This window comes from Hordeum vulgare, chromosome 5H (genome assembly GCF_904849725.1).
Source record: "Hordeum vulgare subsp. vulgare chromosome 5H, MorexV3_pseudomolecules_assembly, whole genome shotgun sequence".
NCBI classification, from domain to species: domain Eukaryota; kingdom Viridiplantae; phylum Streptophyta; class Magnoliopsida; order Poales; family Poaceae; genus Hordeum; species Hordeum vulgare.
In genome coordinates, this window is record NC_058522.1 from 542770496 (window position 1) to 542781961 (window position 11466).

Here is an 11466-nt window from a genome sequence, read left to right on the forward strand (position 1 = left end):
ATAGCCTTGCGGCCCTCAGGCAGCATTTCCAAAGTCCACACTTTGTTCTCATACATGGATCCTTTCTCGGACTTCATGGCTTCTAGCCATTTGTTGGAATCTGGGCCCACCATTGCTTCTTCATAATTTGCAGGTTCATTGTTGTCTAACAACATGATTGATAAGACGGGATTACCGTACCACTCTTGAGCAGCACGTGGTCACGTCGACCTGCGTGGTTCGACAGAAACTTGAACCGGAGTTTCATGATCATCATCATTAACTTCCTCCTCAACCGGCGTCGCAACGACAGAGGTTTCCCCTTGCCCTGCGCCACCATCCATAGGGATGAGAGGTTCGACAACCTCGTCAAGTTCTATCTTCCTCCCACTCAACTCTCTCGAGAGAAACTCCTTCTCGAGAAAAGCTCCGTATTTAGCAACAAACACTTTGCCCTCAGATTTGAGATAGAAGGTGTACCCAACTGTCTCTTTTGGGTAACCTATGAAGATGCACTTTTCCGCTTTGGGTTCCAGCTTTTCAGGCTAAAGCTTTTTGACATAAGCATCACATCCCCAAACTTTAAGAAACGACAACTTTGGCCTTTTGCCATACCACAGTTCGTATGGTGTCGTCTCAACGGATTTTGATGGTGCCCTATTTAAAGTGAATGCAGCTGTTTCTAATGCATAACCCCAAAATGATAATGGCAAATCGGTAAGAGACATCATAGATCGCACCATCTCTAATAAAGTACGATTACAACGTTCGGACACACCATTACGCTGTGGTGTTCCAGGCGGTGTCAACTGTGAAACAATTCCACATTGTCTTAAGTGAGCACCAAACTCGAAACTCAGATATTCACCCCCACGATCAGACCGTAGGAACTTGATCTTCTTGTTACGATGATTTTCAACTTCACTCTAAAATTGCTTGAACTTTTCAAATGTTTCAGACTTGTGCTTCATTAAGTAGACATAACCATATCTACTCAAATCGTCAGTGAAGGTGAGAAAATAACGATATCCGCCGCGTACCTCTACGCTCATCGGACCACACACATCGGTATGTATGATTTCCAACAAGTCACTTGCACGCTCCATTGTTCCGGAGAACGGAGTTTTAGTCATCTTGGCCATGAGGCATGGTTCGCACGCGTCAAGTGAATCAAAGTCAAGTGACTCCAAAAGTCCATCGGCATGGAGTTTGTTCATGCGCTTTACACCAATATGACCTAAGCGGCAGTGCCACAAAAATATGGCGCTATCATTGTTAACTCTAACTCTTTTGGTCTCAATGTTATGTATGTGTGTATCACTATCAAGATTCAATATGAACAATCCTCTCACATTGGGTGCATGACCATAAAAGATGTTACTCATAGAAATAGAACAACCATTATTCTCTGACTTAAAAGAGTAACCGTCTCGCAATAAACAAGATCCAGATATAATGTTCATGCTCAACGCAGGCACTAAATAACAATGATTCAAGTTCATAACTAATCCTGATGATAACTGAAGTGAAACTGTGCCGACGGCGATTGCATCAACCTTGGAACTATTTCCTACGCGCATCGTCACTTCATCTTTCGCCAGCCTTCGTCTATTCCGCAGTTCCTGTTTCGAGTTGCAAATATGAGCAACATAACCGGTATCGAATACCCAGGCACTACTACGAGAGCCGGTTAAGTACACATCAATAACATGTATATCAAATATACCTGATTTTTCTTTGGCCGCCTTCTTATCAGCTAGATACTTGGGGCAATTGTGCTTCGAGTGACCCATACCCTTGCAATAGTAACTGTAAGTGCATCTAGTGCCCCTTAGTGATTTTGGTGGTTTGAAGACTTATAGGTTAAGTATCTAATGTGTTTTTAAGTGTACACAGGATCTATAAGTCATTGAGGAGTTTGAGATATTTGAAGAATATCGACCCCTAAAAATATAAGTCTTCAGTTGAAGAAATTGGTCTGAAGCTGAAGAAATGAATCGCGAAGAAATTGCAATGAAATTGATATTTCTCATGAAGATATTGATATTGAGAAGATCGGTGGTTCCTGAAGAAAATCATTCTGAAGAAATTGAAGCATGAAGATTTTCGTTTTCTGTTTTACTTTCTTCGCATTTGATGAATAGGAACACCGTAATGTTAAAGGGGGTCAAAGTAACACTATGGAATGGATTTCCTCATGATGCTCAACCCAAGCCAAATCCTACCAAAAGCCTCAAGTGAGGAATATGAGTGACATGAGGACTCTCACGGTTGAGAGTCCCGACCATTTCGATAAGCCACGCCAAGTCACTGATCTTATCCACTCCAACGGTCATATTATTTAAGGGCATTAATGTCAAATCATGTCGGGATGCTCCCAGGCTATAAATAGCCGCCCCCCACAACCACTAGTTGGTTGGCTGCTCCGCTAGAAACTGACACTTGTCATAAGAGCAACCCAAATTCCTTAGAGCTTTCGAGAGTAAATCACCAGTGAGGAAATACACCACCCACCGAAACCACAAACCAAACCTAGTGATTGAGCATCACTGAAGAAGTTGTTCCTGTGTGGGACTGAAGCCTTTTACCTTTGAGGACTGTGCATCCTCCAGACGGTTAGGCGTCATGGTCTAGAGCAATCCAGCAGTCGATTGTGGATCGCCGGGTGACCGAGTTTGTGAGGGTTTGGAAGTCTGCCCTGAAGACTTACCACGAGTGTTGGGCGAGGACTGTGTGTCCTTAGCTCAAGGAGAATACGGTAGGGACTGTGTGTCCCGGGACTGGGTGTCCTTTTGGTTTAAATACCAAGCCGCTCCAAACCAGATGTACAACTGTCACAGCAGTTGGAACTGGGTCATCAACAACAGTCTTCACCAAGAATCGGGTTCTAATTCCTCAACTCTTTACATTCTCTGTCTTATGTGTTGATGACTTTCACTGTGACTATTTGAAGAATTTGCTGAAGACTTTCTCTGAATTTCCTCAACCCCAAATTCTTCACTTGAGTAAATCATCATCTGTATTCTGCGTGCCTGCTTGCTGTGTAATCTGTTTTCATAATCTTCACTCTGTAATACTGCTGTTGTGAACAATTGCACAACTGATCCTTAACTGTTTCCGCTGTAAGTTAGTCATCAGTGAGGAATTTCCTCAAAAGGAATTTCCTCAGCGATGAAATTCTAAAAATCTCCTATTCACCCCCCCCCTCTAGTCGATATAACGCACTTTCAATTGGTATCAGAGCAAGGTACTCCCTTGTTCTGTGTGATTTTGGTTTAACCACCTGGAGTTTTAGTTATGTCGACTGCAGGCATGTTCAAGGTGACTGCACCATGTCCCACCTACGAAGGGAAGAACTTTCCTTTCTGGAAGAACAAAATGCAACTGCATCTGCAAGCAATTGACAATGATCTCTGGTATATTGTGGAAAATGGAGTTCCCCTCGTTTCTGCTAATGTCACTGCAGCTGATGTGAAGAGATTTAAGCAACTCGATTCTCAAGCGAAGAACATCATCTGTGGCTATTTGAGCCCAGGTCGGTTTGGAAGAGTAAGTGCTTTGGGATCTGCAACACTGATCTGGGAGAGACTGTGCAAGGTAAATGAAGGAGTATCAACCCAGCGTGACTCTCGTGTTGATATTCTTCGAAATCTCTTCAATCGTTTCAAGAGACATGACAATGAATGCTGCCAAGACACCTTTGATCGCCTCACTGATATATCAAATGAACTGCAAGCACTGGGAGCTCGAGACATCACTGATCACGAAGTTGTGAAGAAACTGCTGAGATCCTTGGATCCTTCATTTGACACTCTAGTTCTGATGATTCAAGAAAGATCAGACTACAAGATGCTAGATCCAGCTGATATTCTTGAAAGGCTAAATACTCATGAATTCCAGCAAGAAGAAAAGAGAGATCTATATGGACCAAGCTATTCCAGACCACGAGCACTGAAGGCTAGAGCAATTTCCTCATCTGAAGAAGAAACAGATGACAGCAGTTGTGACCCTGAAGAATTTGGACAGGAGCTTGCAATGCTTGTGAGGAAATTCCAGAGATTTACACGACGAGGACAGTTCGGTAAATCATCAAGAAGAGACATGAGGAAATCAGAATCTGCATCTGAGGACTACAAGAAACGGACCTGTCACAAGTGCAAGAAATCAGGCCATTACATTGCTGATTGTCCTCGCTGGGGAAAGGAATCAAAGAAAAAGAAATACAAGGATGACAGTTCTGATGACTCAAAGAAAAAGAAGAAATCTTCAAAATCCTCATCATCAAAGTCCTCTTTACACAAGAAGACTAGCTTCAGAAAGGCTCGGGCACTTATTGGCAAGGAAATGGATTCCGAGGCAGAATCAGAAGAATGTGATGAAGAAGGCTCTGGAGAAGATTCAGAATCTGGACAGGCTAGTCTTGCACTAGCAACCAATTTCGTCAGCAAGTCAATCTTCAATATTGAAGAAAATGAGTGCACCATCCATACTGATGATTATGCTGATGACTTCGCTCCAACCTATTGCTTCATGGCAAAAGGTTCAAAGGTATCACATAATGCCTCCTCCTCTGATTCAAGTGACTGTGAACATGATGATTACAAAAAACCCAGTTACAGTAAACTTGCCATCATTGCCACTAAACAACAAACTGCTCTGGAAAAGCTTCAAAAACTGCTAGACAAAAGTGATGATCTGTTGAATGAAGAAATGAATCTTAATCAAATCCTCGCTGATGACATGAAAAATCTTCAGTCTAGATTTGATATTCTTCAGGATCGTTATGATACACTCCTCACTGATCATGAGAAGCTTTCCTACGAATTTCTTCAAAGGAAGCTCGATCTTGAGAAGCTGAGGATGTCTTATGATGATCTTCGTATGGAAAATGATTCATTACTAGCTCAACAGATCAGCGCTAGTCAAGTTGAATTTATTCCTCCATGTCTTAAATGCATTGATCGTGAAACTGCTAATTCTTCACCAGAATCTTCAAATGCTACCACTGCTACAAATTCTTCAACTGCACCTGTTGTGTCTATTTCCTCACTTGAGGAAAACACAAATGTCACTGATGAAAATGCAGGGTTGAAGGAATTGTACGTGACAGGCATGTACAAAAGCCTCAAAGGACATCAAATCCTTTGTGATGTGCTCAAAAAGCAGATCTTGAACAGGAACCCGAGGAAAGAAGGAATTGCCTTTGAGAGGAAATTAAATGCTGATGGATCTTATTGGAAACCTGAGCGGTATCCCAAAACCTCATGGGTTGCTGCTACTGGGCCTCCTTTTGATCCATCTAATCTAACTGGATTCTCATGTGAATTATCCTATTCCTCGGATGAGTCATTTGATTCCAACTATAAACTGTTCAAAGATCAATCTGGTGAAGTATTTGCTCGATATGTTGGAACTAACTGCAGGAATGGCCCTCCCCTGAGGAAAATCTGGGTTCCCAAAAATCGTCTTGAAAATCTTCAAGTGAATGTCCTCATGACATCACCTCTGAAGAATCTGAACCCCGGATCAAATTCCTCAGGAGGACCAAAGTCTTCAAGAGGATCAAAATCCTCAACTGGTCAAAACTATGCTCATACCTGTGCTTATACGTCTAACATGCAGGGAAACTACAAGGAATGTGATTATGAGCGCTACTCTTCAAATCATTATGTTCATAAATCCTCAAACCAGTTCTCTGCATACTCATATGAGTACTTTAACCCCCCTACTGTTAAGAGAAGTGCATTAGCTTCAATGCCACCTTTCTCATATGTTGCTCGCAGGATGATGAACGCTTTGCCACCCCTTCAGATGTGGGTGGTGAAGAAATCAAACTAATCACTTCTGCAGGTCAGGTCTCCAGATGAAAATCATCATCTGAAGAATTTGGTGGAGACCTGAGGAAATGCTTGATAGGACGCAAGCTAATGATTGATGAAATAGAAATATTTCACACGTCCTTACATTTCTGTTATGATGAAATCACTGAACTGATCAAATTAGTATCATATTCTTCAAACTTGAAGCATATGAGATGGTAAGCTGTACCAATTCATCTGCAGGATGACAAACCCAAAAATACTGAGTGGGTTCTCGATAGTGGCTGCACACATCACATGACTGGTGATAAAAGCCTACTGATGAATATGCCACTAACTCCATCACCTCTGAAGCAAATCACATATGCTGATAAAGGTAAAAGCAAGGTATTGGGACTTGGCAAAGTAGCTATTTCTAAGGATAGGCATATGGACAAAGTGATGCTTGTTGAATCCCTTGGTTTTAACCTCATGTCAGTCTCAATGCTTTGTGATCTTGATATGATTGTTATCTTTGGTAGATATAGATGTGTAGTCATCATGGAATCTGACAGATCCAAAGTCTTCGAAGGTGTAAGAAGAGGGGATTTGTACATTGTTGATTTCTCTACAGGTCCTCAACCAGCCACTTGCTTACTAGCAAAAACCTCAGAAGGATGGCTGTGGCACCGAAGACTAGGTCATGCAGGCATGAGGAATTTGCACACACTTGCAAGGAAGAAGCATGTCATTGGCATCGAATCTATCAAATTCCTCAAGGATCATCTCTGCGGTGCTTGTGAATCTGGGAAAATGACCAGATCTAAGCATCCCTCCAAAACCATCATGACTATTACCCGTCCATTTGAATTGCTTCATATGGATTTGTTTGGACCTACTCACTATGCAACTCTAACCAATGCAGCATCTCTATATGGCTTTGTCATAGTTGATGATTATTCCAGATACACTTGGGTGCATATCATAGTGTATAAAACTGAAGTGCAGGAAATCTTCAAACAATTTTCTTCAAGGGCCTCGACGAACTTCGGCATCAAGATCAAACATATTAGGAGTGATAATGGAACCGAGTTCAAAAACACTGGTCTAGATGATTATCTTGATGAACTTGGTATTACTCACGAATTGTCTGCTCCTTATACTCCTCAGCAGAATGGTGTTGTCGAAAGAAAGAACAGGACTCTGGTTGAAATGGCAAGAACTATGCTTGAAGAATATCAGACTCCTCGTCGCTTCTGGCCTGAAGCAATCAACACTGCATGCCATATCATCAACAGGGTATATCTTCACAAATTCCTCAAGAAAACCTCATATGAACTCCTCACTGAGAAGAAACCCAATGTAAGTTATTTCAAAGTCTTCGGTGCAAAATGCTGGATTAGAGATCCTCACCATAGCTCAAAATTTGCACCTAAGGCACATGAAGGTTTTATGCTCGGTTATGGAAAGGACTCGCACACCTACAAAGTCTTCAACAACTATCACAACAAAGTTGTTGAGACTGTAGATGTGCGGTTCGATGAAACTAATGGCTCGCAAAGAGAGCAATTGCCTTCTGATCCAGATAAACTGTCCCCTGAGGAAGCAATAAAGCTTAAGCCTACTGAAGACATTGTTCCCACTGAGGAAATTGAAGAAGAAATAATTCCTATCGCTGACAGAAACCAAGAAGATGCTCCTGAGGAAATTGCAACAACACTACTTCCTCAGCCCAGACAAAATCCTCAACCAGCTCATCCGAGGATTGCAAATGAAGTAGAACTTGACAAAATCCTCAACGACATCAACGCGCCAGGTCCTCTCAATCGCTCAAAAGCTTCACACTTAGTTAACTTTTGTGGGCATTTCTCTTTTGTATCTATCACAGAACCCTCAAAGTAGCTGAGGCTTTTCTGGAACCGGAGTGGATCCAAGCCATGCAAGACGAACTTCTTCAATTCAAGCTGAATGACGTATGGGAGCTCGTCAAACGACCAGATCCTCGCAAGCATAACATAATCGGCACCAAGTGGATTTTTCGAAACAAGCAAGATGAAGACGGTAAAGTGGTGAGGAACAAGGCACGACTTGTAGCCCAAGGCTACACCCAGGTTGAAGGAATAGATTTCGATGAAACTTTTGCACCTGTTGCTAGACTTGAAGCTATTCGAATTCTACTTGCTTATGCTAATCATCATAACATCATCTTATATCAAATGGATGTGAAAAGTGCATTCCTCAATGGTAAGCTTGAGGAAGAAGTATATGTTGCTCAGCCCCCAGGTTTTGAGGATCCAAAGAATCCAGACAAAGTCTTCAGACTCAAAAAGGCTCTGTATGGCCTCAAGCAAGCCCCTCGGGCATGGTATGATACATTGAAGGAATTCCTCATGAAGAAAGGCTTCAAACCTGGTTCACTCGATCCAACTCTTTTCACAAAATCTTATGATAATGAACTGTTTGTATGTCAAATTTATGTTGATGATATCATATTTGGTTGTATTGACAAAAGATACAGTGATGAATTTGCCTATATGATGAGTGAAGAATATCAGATGTCTATGATGGGGGAGCTGAAATTCTTCTTAGGTCTTCAAATTCGTCAACAAAACAATGGAATCTTCATATCACAGGAGAAATACCTCAAGGATGTTCTGAGGAAATTCGACATGCATGAATGCAAAGGTGCCAAGACTCCAATGCCTACCAACGGTCACCTCGGCACTGATGAAAATGGTAAAGATTTCAATCAGCAGGTATACCGTTCTATGATTGGCTCTTTATTGTATCTATGTGCATCTAGGCCAGACATAATGCTTAGTGTTTGCATGTGTGCACGTTTTCAAGCAAAACCGAAGGAATCACACCATAAGGCCGTGAAACATATTCTTCGATACTTAGCTCACACACCAACACTAGGATTATGGTATCCCAAGGGCTCCAATCTTCATCTGGTAGGGTATTCTGATTCAGACTATGCTGGTGACCGTGTGGATCGCAAGTCAACATCTGGCACATGCCATTTCCTCGGAAGATCACTTGTTTGCTGGTCCTCAAAGAAGCAGAACTGCGTATCACTCTCCACTGCCGAAGCTGAGTACATTGCTGCTGGTTCTTGCTGTGCTCAATTACTATGGATGAAGCAAACCCTCAAGGACTACGGCATCAACATGAAGAATGTGCCTCTCTACTGTGACAATGAGAGTGCTATCAAGATTGCCTACAACCCAGTACAGCACTCAAAGACCAAGCACATCCAGATTCGTCATCATTTTCTTCGGGACCATGTCCTCAAGGGCAATATCCTCATCGACCATGTGAAGACTGATGATCAACTGGCTGATATCTTCACTAAGCCCTTGGATGAGAAAAGGTTTTGCAAGTTGCGGTGTGAGCTAAATATCTTAGAGTCTTCAAATGTTTTGTAAAAACATGCACACATCCTAACACTTATGCAAAGTTGATGACTTAGATGTGCAACACATGATGAAACGATTTTTCTTCAACCAATGAAGAAAGTCACTCTGAATGTGAAGAAATTAACGAAGAAATTGATTCCCAGGGCCCTACGACAATTGTACGCGGCGTCTGTAATCAATATTATTATATGGTGGGTAATGCCACCGCCCAATGTGAAATTCCTCAAGTTGATTTTCTTCAAATGATCAAATCCCTCATAATGCATTGTTTTTCAAAACAGTTGTTCTTAATTGTGATGATCTATTGCAAAATCTTCAAAAACACTTGATGACTTTCATTTGCCTAGTTAGATTGTGATTTCTAGTCCTCAACAGCATTCACTTATTGCTATTTCTTCAAGTTGATGTTTCTGCTAAGTGAATGTGATCGGACCCTATTTTCCCTCTATGCTATACTTATCGAGTCTATTCAATTCTTCATATGCGTTCTACTTGAAACTTTGTTCAAAATCCTCACTGCATCCTTGTCAGCTGATGATTTTGTAATGAAAATCCTCAAATCTTCGAAAAACTATTTTCTTCAAAGGAACAGTAACTGAACCCCCACTTCCCACGATTGGATAGCCACGATCTCCACTATCTCCACCGCATTGTACGGGAGCTACACGTGTCCTGCGGAGACGTAGAGGCAAGGGCTATTCGGTCCGAAACTTTCGCGCCAAACAGTAACTTTCGGGCTATAAATATGTCCTTAACCCCCTCGGTATCATCTTCTTCGCCTCATCGCTCTCCTGCCACAGCACACCGAACCCTAGCGCCACCGCTGGTAGTCTTGTCGCCGGCAAGGAAGAGCTTCACTGCCTCAACCTTCTCGCCGCCAGGATCACGCCGGAGACGGAACATCTACGTCCGCCGCCGCCGTAGACGTCCTCTGCTGCCAAGTTAGGGTGCATTGGACACTTGACCGAAGAGCCTCTCCAACGCCACCTTTCTGTGTTCTTCGTTCGCACCTTCCAGGGTAATTATATCCCATTTTTACAACAGATTAGATCTAAAATTTTACCTCTCCCGTGTGAAATCTGTTTTTCCTCAAGAAACGATGCGCACATGATTCCTCAAACACTATCCATCACCACAATCATTGATGAACTAGCTAAGCATCTAAGATTTTCACGAGATTCCTCAATTGTGCGAATTTTCGGATCTGTACAACTCTGGAACCCAAGAACAGAATGCTTAAGCAAATTCCTCAACCACTAGTTATATTCCTCAAACTGTCAAACTTTTCCATTTTCTTCAAATCTGAGAACGCATATGACCTCTCCAAATTCCTCGCAACTATACTCTGTTCACAGGTACACACATGTCAGCTGATGAATCTCTCGGTTCTCATCACATTAACTCATTTGCAGCGTTTCTGGAAGAAACTCTTCAAGGCTCATTAGAATCCTCAAGAGTTCAAAATCCTCAGATAATTCCTCGTCTGAAGAAAATGGAGGAAGAAAGGAAACAGAGGGGAGGAAAGAAACTGGAGCAGAACACAGCTGTGGACATTCCTGATGACATATACCTGGACTACTGCACGCCTGATGATGAACCTGAGACGATGCCTAAAAGAAAGATTAGGCTGCAGAAAATTGAACGCAGATGGGCAAAGGAGTGGAAGGAGTACAGGTTTGTGACTCCAAGGTATGCGAAGAAATTCGCTTTGAAGCCTCCTGGCAGAAGGGCCCCACTTGAGGATCATCAAGTTGCTCATCCCTCAAGTCTCATGACACTTGATGACTACCCAGAGGAAAAAGAAAGGCATCTGGCCAAGCTCAAGAAGCAAGCAGAAACAGCAGTGAAGAAATTTCATGAATCTTCAGTTGCTGCCTCTGGTGCTGCTCATTCCTCAGCAGCAGAAACCTCAGGCTCTGAGATTCCTCAACCAAAGTCTGTGCCAGCAAAGGCAAAAGCTTCAAAACCCCAAGAAAAGTTTGCACAGGCTTCTGTCACCAAACCCTCAGCTCCAAAACCCTCGGTTCCAAAACCGTCCACGCCAAAACCCTCAGCGCCAATCGCATCCACACCAAAGTCCTCAGCTCCACCTCCAAAGCCAGTACAGAAGAAAGTCATGAAGACTACGACTGCCAGCTCCAGCTCCTCACTCCCAGCTGCAACTAGCTTGGAGACAAAGTCTTCAACTCCCCATGTGAAGACTTTGGCTACTACTGAACCTGCACCTCTGCCCAGCCCAAGCAAAATCATCTCAGTCCCGTCTGCATCAG